This window comes from Phodopus roborovskii, unplaced genomic scaffold (genome assembly GCF_943737965.1).
Source record: "Phodopus roborovskii unplaced genomic scaffold, PHOROB, whole genome shotgun sequence".
Classification (NCBI taxonomy): domain Eukaryota; kingdom Metazoa; phylum Chordata; class Mammalia; order Rodentia; family Cricetidae; genus Phodopus; species Phodopus roborovskii.
Genome location: NW_026126413.1, coordinates 3687243 through 3699933, shown reverse-complemented (window position 1 = coordinate 3699933; position 12691 = coordinate 3687243). Strand labels below are relative to the sequence as shown.

General features: G+C 35.0%; 1 protein-coding gene and 1 non-coding gene across 2 annotated transcripts in view; both read left to right on the top strand.

Annotated features, from left to right (window-relative positions):
* Window positions 1-12691, top strand: part of Xrcc4 (X-ray repair cross complementing 4) — a 169292-nt gene that overhangs the window by 97798 nt on the left and 58803 nt on the right. The gene's annotated exons all lie outside the window — the stretch shown is intronic.
* LOC127221120 (U6 spliceosomal RNA) lies at window positions 11392-11500 on the top strand. Its single transcript, XR_007834426.1, has one exon. It is a non-coding gene; the product is annotated as a U6 spliceosomal RNA (small nuclear RNA).

Sequence of the window (12691 nt, the reverse complement as noted above, 5' to 3'; positions counted from 1 at the left end):
TGAATTTGAAGGAGAGTGAGGAGGGGTCCATGGATAAGTTTGGAGAAATGAGAAGGAAGGAAGAAATGTTATAATTATATTAATCCCAAATATGAAAAAACTTCACAAGTGTATGTTATTCATGTTGTCAGCATGATTTGTGTAATCTTGATGAAATAATTAATGAATAAATTAGTGTTAAATTTCAAGATGTGGTCTGTAGTGCACATTAACAAGAATGTGGATCTAGAAATCTTGAGATGTTCAGAAAGTTTGAAGTTGTAAGTGATCCTGATACAAAAACATTTTAGTTCTATAAACAATGAGACTATGAAGGGAGACATAAGCTGTGTCTCAGGGGTCTGGCAAGATTACATCAGGATCATTTGAAGTTTCTAGCATGAGTAAGTATTACATATGAACATAACAACTCTCCTAGTCCATAATCCTGGGATTCTAATGGCTGGAGATGGTGGTTTATGCAAGTTCAAGGCCAGCCTTGTTATATAATTAGTTCAAGGCCAACTAGGTATAGAGTGAGACCCTGTCCCCCAAACAAAACAAAACACATACATGGGATTAATTCAAATTTTTATTTTATTTCTGCAATTGGCTGGATCTGTTTGTCCATTGCACAGGATCCATTGTGTATACTATATATGTACAGATAACATACCTAAAATCCAGTCTGCACTCAACTCCTGCTGCTTTCTATGTATACTTGTCATCTTCACCTCTTAACCATTTGAAAGAGGGTGTATAATTCAAGGCATATTTCAAGAGTGAAAAAGACTTATTCCTAAAATATTTTAGGATTACATACTATTTATACAGAAAGTTATTGCCAAGAATAAATTACCGACAATCCAAAATACTCAAGAGAATTCACCCCTTCATTGAGCTAGTCAGTAAGATGTAACTCATGGGTATCAGTTGTGAGTTAGGCATGATGGGAAATTTTAAGGATCCAGAAAGGTCAAAAAAAGGAAATAATTAACCAATATCTCTTACTATCTTTGGTCTGATTGTTTTGTTTGATGAAAATTTTAGGCTATAAGAAAGAAAATGTATTGGATTATGTGGTAAAATAGCATTTTAGATCTTTCCAGTGCATTTGTTAACTAAGTATAAAGTTTTAAGATTGCCAATATTCCCTGTGTACATATTGTTGCTAAAACAAGCTTTTAATATATGTATGGCAGACAGGTGAAAAAAATTTTGCTCTGAATAATGACTATTTTTATAAAGCTTTTAAATAAAAGTAATTTGCTTTTGTTTCTAAAAAAAAATCCACATTATGATTTCAAATGATTGTGTCAGTTTTCCCATATATTTTCAGCATTTTAAAAGTTGTCATAAACCATGTCTTTTTTTAGTTGTATGCCAATCCTTGTAGGACCATCTGTCAAGGCTATCAGTTTGTAGAACTGAAAAGCATATATAAGAATTCTGAGGATTAAAGGCAGTTTACTTTAGCACATGTCAATCAGAACTTGAGTCTCTCACACCCTCTTTATAATTTCTCTTCCATCATCCAAATGAAGTAAGATATTAATGTATAAATGTGGGGGATTTTTCATACTTTAGAATGTCCTTTTTCACTTTGAATATACTACACTAAAATTTTAGAATGCATACAAAATTTAAATACTTGTTCTGCATTTCCAATTAATTGAGGAAAAAAAAAAAAGCTCCTGCAAAAAAAAATAGCTACATTCTTAGCAGGAAATGAAACAAAAAGTCCCAATAACAATACAGAAAAAATGGAATAAGATGGTACTAAGGGGGGTAAGGGTGACATGGCTAAATATTGATGATTACCCTATGTTTTTAAAGCCAAAACTTCTGTGTCTTATACTGCTTCTGAAACATTTTTTTTCTAACAAATTCTCATTAACAATATAACATTATTTGCTCAATAGCATCATAGCCTACCAAGCAAATGAACTGTTAGTACAGCATTAATGGGTAACTATATTTTATATACTTGTTTATATGATGTTTGCTAATTTTATTTGACTGAAGGAGATATATTTTTGTAAAGTTTACTAAAATATATAAAATGTTTCCTTTGGTTGCTTTATAAGGGTATTCAGTAGAAATATCTCTTCCAGTGGAACATGGTTCTGTTTTTGTTGAGGGCTAATGTAGCATGCCCAAAGTTCAGGGTCCAATCCTCTCTGCACTTTGGTGTGGTGATATACCTGTGTAATTGCAACTCTCAGGGAGACTGAAGCAAGAGAATCATAAGTTCAAGGTTAACTTCTTTGCTGACTCCATAGTGAGTTCAATGCCTGTCTGGCCTAAATGACATTGTCTCAAAGACAGGGGGAACAAGAGAATGAGAACATTAGTTGTAACCCATTCAGAATTTAAATATTAGGTCAATCCCTTGCAAGATTATTTCCTCTGTGTCTCCAAAGATGACCCCATATCCTCAGTGGCTGGCATTCATTATATGGTGGCCACCTAACTATACACTGACTAAGGAAATGCACAGTGGTCATTCTTGTTCTTTTCTATGACTTCCCATACATTGCTGTGCAAAGTATTTGCCTTCCTTTATTTCATATAACTTAGTCTTTATAACAGATGCAAATGGATAATTATCCTTGATTTGAAGGTCTTCAGGGTATGTTAGAAACATCACAGAGGATTCAGCTTGAACTATCATCATTTTCTCAATAACCTTAAGGGAAATATGGAGTAAAAACAGTGAAGTGGGGTGAGAATAACAGTGTTCAATCTCAGCATAGGCGGGTAGAATGTGCTCAGAAGTGTGAAGTGTGTTTGTGTTAGGAGAGAGCAAGGCAGATGGTATAGGATGCTGCTGGCTACTGCTCTGAGGAAGACCTTGGTGGACATGTAACCCTGTTAGGAACTCTGCCTTTTTCTCTCATTGACGAGCATCCCATATCAAATCATTCCTCCCATCCCAGCCCATACCCTTATGACCTCCTAGTTCTTACCTGTTGTCCCTGTCAGGCCTCTCTTGTATCCCATCGTCATTACTTTGTGACTGGGGGGAACCTGCTACCAAGGATTTAAAGCTGCCACAGTGCTGAGTTTCTGGTAGGGATCTTTATCTTCCTTTCTGTCCTGGATTCCAGTCTCTCCCTACTTAATGCGTAATCCTGCTGCGGTGTTCCTGAAGGAGCCTCTCCTCCCACACCAACTCCATTTCCTAAGAACTTGGGTCTCTTGGTACAGACCCTGTGACCCTTAGTTTTTCTATGTATTCCCTTTCTGCATTTTCTTCTAGTCCAGCTCCATTCCTTTACTACTCTTTCTTCACAATTTAATGATAAATCCATATCTCTGCATATCTCTGAAGACATAACTTACTTATGACAGACAACATGGAGGAATGAAGCTGTTGACAAACTAAAAGCTTCTCCTTTACTTACCCTGCATGGTTTTAGAAGGTACTTTGCATTCCTATCAGAGGAGAAAATTAATCATCAATATCTCCAACTGTAATCCCAGTGATAAACAACAGTGACTTACTTGTATGTCATATACATTATTGCAGGAGGGACACAAATGTCATGGTACACAACTATTTTAAAATATTGGGTGTAAGGTCCACTCCATGAAATCAAACTCATACCTGACACTGCTAAAATGGCCAAAAATCTGAGACTAGATAAGTCATGGACCCTCAAGGAAAAAAAAAAAAAAAAAAAAAAAAAAAAACCCTACTGCTATTATTCCACTCATAAACTTAGCAACAAAATTACTCCTAATAACACACTGCTATACCACTACATCAGAGCACCACTCAACTGTAACCAGGGAAGCTTCTTCTTGCAGCAGATGGTAATTGGCACAGAGACTCAAACCTGAAAAAACGCAGAGAATGGGAGACTCTAGAGCATTGAGCTATATATGGAATGTCTTTGTCCAGCCCTTCCCCCTCAAGGCTTATGGATCTATACAGAAGAGGAGGCTTTTGGGAAGACTGTGATATCCAGATGTGATAGATGCTGTAAGATCCAAATGTGGTAGATGACTCCAAGGAAACAGTGTCTTGCAGACACAACCAGAATGACACACATATGAACTCAGAGAAACCGTGACGGCATGCACAAGACTTGCACATGTTAAAACCAGACAAAATCTAGTTACTGAGGTGGGAAAATTGACACAATGCCACACCTCTAAGAAGCTCTTTGCAGTTGGTACCTTCTGGGAAAGAGAAAAAGCAGGGCAGGCTCCATGCCCAGGAGAACTTGTACAACACGAAACAGACTCCTTTTTCATTTTTGTGCTCTTTGTCTTGTTTTCATCATTTCTGTCTCATTAGGGTTTATTTTAGCTGGTTTGTTTTGATTTTCATTTTCCATTTCTTAGGATTTTGTTGTTTGAAAGAGAGGGCATGAAGTTTGATGAGTAAGGAAGTTGAGAGGATCTTTAGAGTTGAGGGAGGGGAAAGGATGGGATCAAACTGTGTGAAAAAAATTTAATGGAGACATCTTTAAAAAGCATGTCAAACTATCAGGCTGGGGGAAAAACTCTCATGTGTGGGACACTATTGCAGCTTTGACATCTTATGACTTAAATATATCTCAAGTTACTGTACTTTTTTCTGTTTTGTTTTAAATTTCCTACATTGTCTCATCTTGAATTCACAATGATGCAGTTTTCATTTTTGGAAACACAGGAAAGTAAAAAATCGAAAACATACTGAAGATTGCTGGGAACTTACAAGAACAAGGGCTTAATTTAACATGAATTAGCTGTCCAGAGGCGCAGATTTTTATTGACATTTTGCTTCTTTCTAGTGAATATGAATGTTTTTTTGTCAGGGATATTTATATTTTTAGATTGGCAATGATTTACTACTTCTAGTATTATTCTTAAATCAGCTATGTACTGATAAATATTTATTCAAAAATTGGTGTGACTAATGCAGACAGTATGGTTGTGCTTCAGGAGCATCACCATTCTCTGTCAGCCTCAGCACTCAGTTACTGTTCAAAGTAACCATATGTTGTACATCCCTTGCTGTCTCCTAAGTAGCATCATGTAAGCTGTGATTGTAGACTGTTAGCTTTCTTACTCCCGTGTTATCATCATAATGAGCCACCAGCAAAGTCTACAGAAGTTGTGAAAATACTGACAAATTTAAATTATTCAATAATGCCTGCAGGTACAATACTGAGAACATGCAAGAGGATTATAAAATGACTTTCTATGAAATTTCAATGTCAAAATAAGTAAACAAATACCATTGTATTCAAGCTTTATTTGACATCTATCTTTCAAGTTTTTTTTTCAATTTTTAAAAATTCACTTATTTTATGAGTGTCTTGCTTACATTAATGAATTCATACCTACACGTGTTTGCCTGGTGTCCAGGAAATTCAAAAGGAGGCATCAGATCCCCTGGACTGGAGGGTCAGGTGGTTGTGAGTCACCATGGAATCTGGGAACTGAAGCCAAGTCCTCTGTGAGTACGACAGGCACTCTTTACCGCTGAACCATCACTCCAGCTGCTCATCTTAAATCTTAATGAAGCCTTACTCTATTACAGCAGAATGTCTAAGAAAGAACCTTTACACACAATTCATTTTTAAATAAAGAACTCTTTTATTTCTTCTAAAGCTCTATAAAAGTTAATGGAAATATATACAACCCTGTTCATAGAACTAAGTAGAAATCTATTCATACCAATTTGTTGGCAAGTCCTGAAGTCAATTCTGGCTATTCTTACCTAGACTTTGAGAAACTGATGAATATGTTCATTATTTAGCTAAACTGAGGTGATTTCCCTGTCTTATGAGGATTCTCAGACAAATTTAAAACCATTGTATGTGGTATGATTAATGCCTTTTCAGGTGTTTCTCTCCTTATACCATGTGGAAATTCTGCTTTTCCTCCTTTAATTGATCTGTTTCTCACCCCCTCACAAAGCTGTTTTATCTGAACAGATTAGGTTTACATATTAACAAAGTCTGGGTTACTTACTCCTAAAGTCTTAAAGATGCAACTTTTTTTCTCTCAAAATAGTTTTTCTGAGAGAAATGGCAAGGACTTGTAGAGTAGAACCACCTCAAGTTGTTACCAAAGTACTATTACTGGCAACCATGATAAATCAAATGTGGAAATATGTAAATTCTTTAAGTACTTATCAAAAATGTAATTAGGAGCCTCCTCTGGCCAAGTATGAACCAAATGCTTCTATGTGAGAGATATAGGAAAAGGTGCAAGAATTTAATAGAATTTGATGATAATGAATTCAGCATATACTCCTATGATACCATTCATTTTAGAGACGTGAGTAAAAGGTTGTACTCCAGCTAAGGTTCTGCCTCCAGGTTAGGTTGGAAAATGATGTGAGTCATGTCATCGCAGTTAGCCCTTTGTACTCCTATCTTCATAACTTAGACACTTAGACATGAACTTTTCTGAGAAACTCCACAGTTAATAATTTATTTGCCTGTGAGTTTCCAAATGTTCCTAAGCACAACACTAACAAACATTTCATCTCCATTACACTCTCCAAAATGGAGACACATAGATTATAGTACCATCCAAGGGATAGAATTCTCACTAGTACTGATTTGTGATATAGATCTAGTGTTTATAAACATCAGTGATTTTATAAGGTGAAGAAATTTGAAACATAATAATATACATTAAAAATGAAGTATAAGAGAACACTCTAGTGTGTCTGTGGGATCTTCTTACATTCTCTGTACAATGCTGCTTAGGAAGTTGTTTGCTTACCACATTGATGGCCTTTGCTGGGAGTAACAAGATCATTTTCTGAATGATAGGACACATGTGAAAACATTCAGCACCACCTCATTTGCCTTTGCAGGACAAATCCATTAAAGCACAAAGCCAAAGTATAAACAAATTCTTCCTTAACCTTTAGAAACTTCAAGAGACAGTCTTTGTTTCTACAGACTACAAATAAATATGTGTAGGTTGCTGTATTTCAAGCAGAATTTTATGGGAATGTTCTAGTTTACTGTGTGGTAGATGTCTTCTTTAAAACAAACAAACAAACAAACAAAAAAAAAGCTCAAACATATTTTCCCAAATAATAAAAAAATACTATTAAACTTGGCAGATGTTGCTCATCAAACTGTCCCAAAGGAGTTTGAGTTCTGTGTTCTGAGTTATCCTTATTTAAGTATTCCATTAAAAATGTATATTAAAATTGTATATAAGCTGTTGTATTTCAGGTACGTAGTGAATGACAAAAGGCTACACTCTGAAGTAAGGCAGTGATTGGGTCTCACCACAGATGTTACTATAGTCACAGGGCCTCTTCTTCCCTTCTGTATGCCAGACTAACTGGTCTACAAGTTTCTGGGCATACGTCTGTGTCTGTCTCCCATACCTCTGCAAGAGCCCATGCTTTACAGACACATGCTTCCACATGTGTCTCAACTCAGGGCAGCATGCTTGTGTAGCAAGCTTTTCACCCACTGGTCCATCAGTGTTAAACATATCCTTTTTAAAAAAAAAAAAATTATGGGCCAGGTTGCTAAAAACATACCTTTAGTGAAATGAACCTCATTTTATTTATTTTCTAACTATAGAAGTGGTAAAAAGTCAATTCCAAAATAATCAGAAAATACAGATAACAGCCAAGTAGATCACAATCTCTTCCAGTGGAAATGAGAGGCACAAACCCTGTCAGCTGTGTATCTTCCCTGATTTCCCTTGTCTGTATGTGCTTTATAAAAACTAGGCTCACAGCATGTATGATATAACCTATTCTTAAATACAAATACATGTAAAGTTTTCACTTTAATAAATTATTTCAACATAATTTACATTCTACTGTGTAATTTTTAAAATTTTCTTTAACCAGTCTTCCATTGGAATGCATGTATTTTTTAACTTTAGGAAAATTATTATATTTATGTTAATATAATATATAGTGGAAGTTTTATAAATTGGTCATTTTCTTAGGTAGACTCCCAAAATTAGAATTATTAAAACTTCAGGGAAACAAACCTATTAACCTTGTGACCTATTTGTCAGAATTCCTTCAAAGGTTCTTAACTATTTTGACTTCATGGGTAGTCATTGCTTGGTGCCTTTCATAATATGCTCATTTTGGTTAAAGCCAAATCATATTAGTAGATATTATCAGATTTCTTAAGCCTTTTGTGTTTATCCATTAAAGAGCTCATTTGTTTGTATTCATATTTGTGTATGTGTGTGTGCGTGTGCATGCATGTGTGTATATATGTGTGTATGTGCATGCATGACTTTGTGTGTTTGTGCATTGTGCATATGTGCATTGTGTGTGTGTGTGTGTATGTAGGTGCGTGTTTGTGTGTGTGTGTCTGTGTCTTCTGTGTGTCTGTGTGTGTGCTGTGAAAGTGTCTCCATGTGCTAACCAGGCTGACTTTGATCTTCATGAGTAATTTTTTCCCATATTTCAGGTGTGTTACTCTATTTTGATTTCTCAAATACTTAATGGAATGTTATCATTTTCATTACCTATACCTTTAGCTCTTTTCAGTAAGCAGTATTTGTTTCCTATTGCTTTAGTGCTCCTCATATCATAAATACCAATCTTGTTTTTCCATCTTACCACCTAAATTTTCCTTTTGGTAAATGATATTGAAGTTATTAAATTTATTGTTATACTGTTTTCATTTCTTCTTTTTTAAATATTTTTATTTAATTTTATATAACAAAGTCCAATTAAATGAAAACAAACATTTATACACAATATTTTGGAATTTGGGCGTCATTCTTTCCAAACTACTTCCTGCTGGTAAGGGGCGCTGTCTTGGGGGATTCGAAGAAGATTCAGTTATCCTGGCTGTAGTCTGTAGGGCTGTTTTGTCCAGCTGTTTTGAATGTAGGATCAGCTTGTTCTCTGTTTCAGGCGGTCTGGCGTGATCAAACCACATTAGTCTGGAAGGAATCCACATCTTTTCATTTTCTGTGGAAACAAAAATAGAAATCCTTTTCCCCAGTAACTTGTTCTTCAAGTTAATTTTTGGAGTCAAAGCATTTTTTTTTTAAATTTATTATTTTACATGTCGATCCCAGTTCCCTCTCCCTCCCTCCCTCCCTCCCTCCCCTCCAGCCCTCCCTTTTCATTTCTTAAGCATAGTAATAAACCTTATATACAGATATAGATAAATGATTCATATATGTGTTAAATTATTTACCTCTACACATTCATAAATCAGAAAGCTCAGATCTAGATAAGTCAGATTATTTCCTCTTAAACCAAGTAATTTTCTGGTTCTATGTTTTAGGATAGATTTATCTTATTTCAAGGACCATATTGGTAGCTACTGTTATATGAGATGAATTTGGGAGGATGCCAGCATACAAAAAAATTACATGGAGAGTTACTAATTATGAAAACTTGGCCATTACTTAGACTTGTTCCTAACTAGTGCCTATAACTGAAATATACTTTCTAAACTGCCGTTCTCTGTCACCTTACTCTGTACTGCCCTTCCTGCACCTGGCTGGCAACACCCCTTTTCTTCCTCAGCTCTGTCAGTCCCACCTAGGCCTCCTGCCTAGCTAGTGACTGCTTAGCTTTTTATTAAACCAGTCACAATGACACATCCCCACGCAGTGTGAAGGAATACTCCACAACAGTTATGTTGCTGTATTAATTTTGGGTTCATTCCTATATGCCAGGTACTATTTTTAAACATTTTAATTGAACATTTTTAATGTATTTAATTTTCATTGCAACTTTGTTAAATGAGGCTACATTTTCATGAATATTTGTAAAATAACTGATTAAAGTTAAACTTCAATGAGGCTCAATGGCTTGCTTCAAACTACTGTATTAACAGGATAGAGACATAACTGCAAGTCCTGTGTGTTCAGATTGCGTTAATTGAACAGCTGTGTGTCTTTAGGACTGATGGCAATAGAAATATTAGCATAACTAAGTTTATGATGCATTTCATTTTTTTAAAAACACTATCTTCCAAGCTCTGTTGGCTAAATTATGTGCCTCTTTTCCAGGAAAAGCAAGGGTAATTATGAAATGTTTAGACCTAGAATAATTCCCTTTCTTTTATTTCCTGTGGAAATTAGAATTGTCTATACCTCTTTTCTGTTAACTCAGCAAATATTTTCCTCTCTTTACTAATGAATGAAGTATAATATTAGATGAAAGCAACATGTTTTGAAGGCTTTATTAAAAATTTTGATAAAATTTGCTCTATATATGTACACTTATACATTATACATGAACAAAGACAGAGGAAATTCTATATGACAATTCCAAATGTTCTGCCTACCTCTGTGTTAGTATTGGTTACTAAAGATTTTAATAATATATGGCTTTTTGAATTTGAAACTCAATCTCTTTAATATATTTGCATTATCTTTATCTATCTGGAGAATGTCATACAGAAATATCTAATTCATGAAAGTCAGCATATCTGAATTTGAAACTTGGGAACATACAATTGAATTGCTGTGTATTTTCTTAGGTCATCAAAACAAACTTCCATTATTACACAACTTTAATTTTATCATAATGTTTATGTTACTTGCAAAAGTAAACACTGTGGTAGTTTTCAAACAAGGTAGTTTTTATTAGCTTCCCCAAGTGTTTACCTAGCTGTTGAGGCTTTCCCTGTTTCATGCTTTGATTAATGGCCCACTGGACTTGTTCCAGAGCATACTGATGATGGTCAAGTCACTTTCAGTGATGATTTATTCATTGTGCTTGAGACTCCAAAGTAAGATTGTTCATATGCACTGTTACGCATTTGCAAATAACATCAGGATTATAATTTTAAATAGTTTTCCTAGGGAATTCTTTTTTAATCTTAAGTGTTTGAGAAAGACAAAATATTGGTTTATTTTAAATTGTATGTAGTATTAACCACAGTCTTGTAGTATTTGAAAGCATGCCTAGGAAATTACTTTTATAAGTAAATGTGTTTAATTTTGATTTTTAATGAAACCTGAAGGTAATATACTTTAATAGAGCTTCAAGGGTATTTTAAAATATATTTTAATGTTTATAATTCCCTCTGGGAATAACCCCTACTTACATACCCCCCATTGTAATGCATGAGTTCAAAATGGAAAGCACTGACATATTTGGTTATATTTTAAAATAAAGAAAATAGGGATATGGCTAATCTTTGTGGCTTTTAAGGAAAAGATCTTACTTTGTATGATAGGTCTGTATCATTTACCTGTATCTCTAAACCATACCTTATCTGGAGAAAAACTACTGATTGTCAATGATGAAAAGAAGATACAGTAGTATGATTCCAGGAAGAATTTAAATAGAATGAATGTAAGTGTGATTATGAATGAACACAATGGAGAGGTTCATAACATTGTTGTCTCCTTACAACCTAAGACAGATGAAGCATCGCCTACTTTTAAGAGTAATTTGGTAGACATGAACTTTCCCAAAGCAAAGAAATCCACCTTAAAGTACTCATTTTTTTTAGCACATGTACTAAAATTGAGATGATAAAAAGGAATATTATCATGGTCCCTTTATAAATATGATGCACAAATTCATGAAGCAGGCTATGTTTTTACACAAGGAATAAATGATCACAGAAGAACTAACCAAAGGAGGGAGACCACAACAAGAAAGAAACAGGAATGAATAAACCCTATTTAAGAATAACTTTCATCAAGGCTACTTTAAATGTCATTCCCTTATAATGAGATTGATAACTAACTTATCTGCCATCATAGAGCCCTCATCTAGTAGCTGATGGAAACAGAAGCAGACACCACTGCTAAACACTGAGACAAACTCCTGGAATCAAGTTTCAGAGAGGGAGGAGTGATATGAAGCTACAGAAACCCACAGAGACAGCTGACCTGAACAAGGGAAACTAATGGACCCCCAGACTGATAGATGAGAAACCAGCATTGGACTGACTCAGACTGCCTGACGTGGGTCTCAGTTAGAAGGCCTGGGTAGTCTAACAGACCTCTGACAGTGAAACCAGGATGTATCCCTGGTGCACGAACAGATTTTAGGAACACATTCCCCATGGAGGGATATTCCTTTAGCGTAGAGGCCCAGACCCTACTCCAAATGACTTGCCAGATTTTGATGACCTCTCCTGTGGAAAGGGGAGGGGGGGATGAGATGGGAGGAGGTATCAGGAGGCATGGGAGGGAGAGGGACTTGGGATAGATATGTAAAATAAGAAATATATATATATATATATATATATATGTATATATATATATATATATATATTATAGTTAAACTTAGTGAATTGGTGAAATATCTTTTTAACATAGTACTCAAAGTTATAGCTATAGCAACAAGATAACATAAGGAGATCAAGGGGATACATATTGGAAAGGAAGAAGTCAAACTTTCATTATTTGCATATGATATGGTAGTTTGCATAAATGACCTGAAAAGTCCTACCAGGGAAATCCTTCAGCTGATAACACACCCAGTAATGTGGCAGGTTACAAGATTAACTTTTTAACAATTCTATTGCCCTCCTATATTTAGATGACAAACAGGCTGAGAAAGAAATCAGATAAATATCACCCCTTATAATAGCCACAAACAACATAAAATATTTTGAGGTAATTATAAGCAAACAAGTGAAAGACCTGTATGACAAAAACTTTAAATTTTTAAAGGAAGATATTAAAGAGAATATGAAAAAATGGAAAGATCTCCCATGCTCTTTCATAGGTAGAATCAGCATAATAAAAAGGGCAATCTTACCAAAAGCAATCTACTGATTCA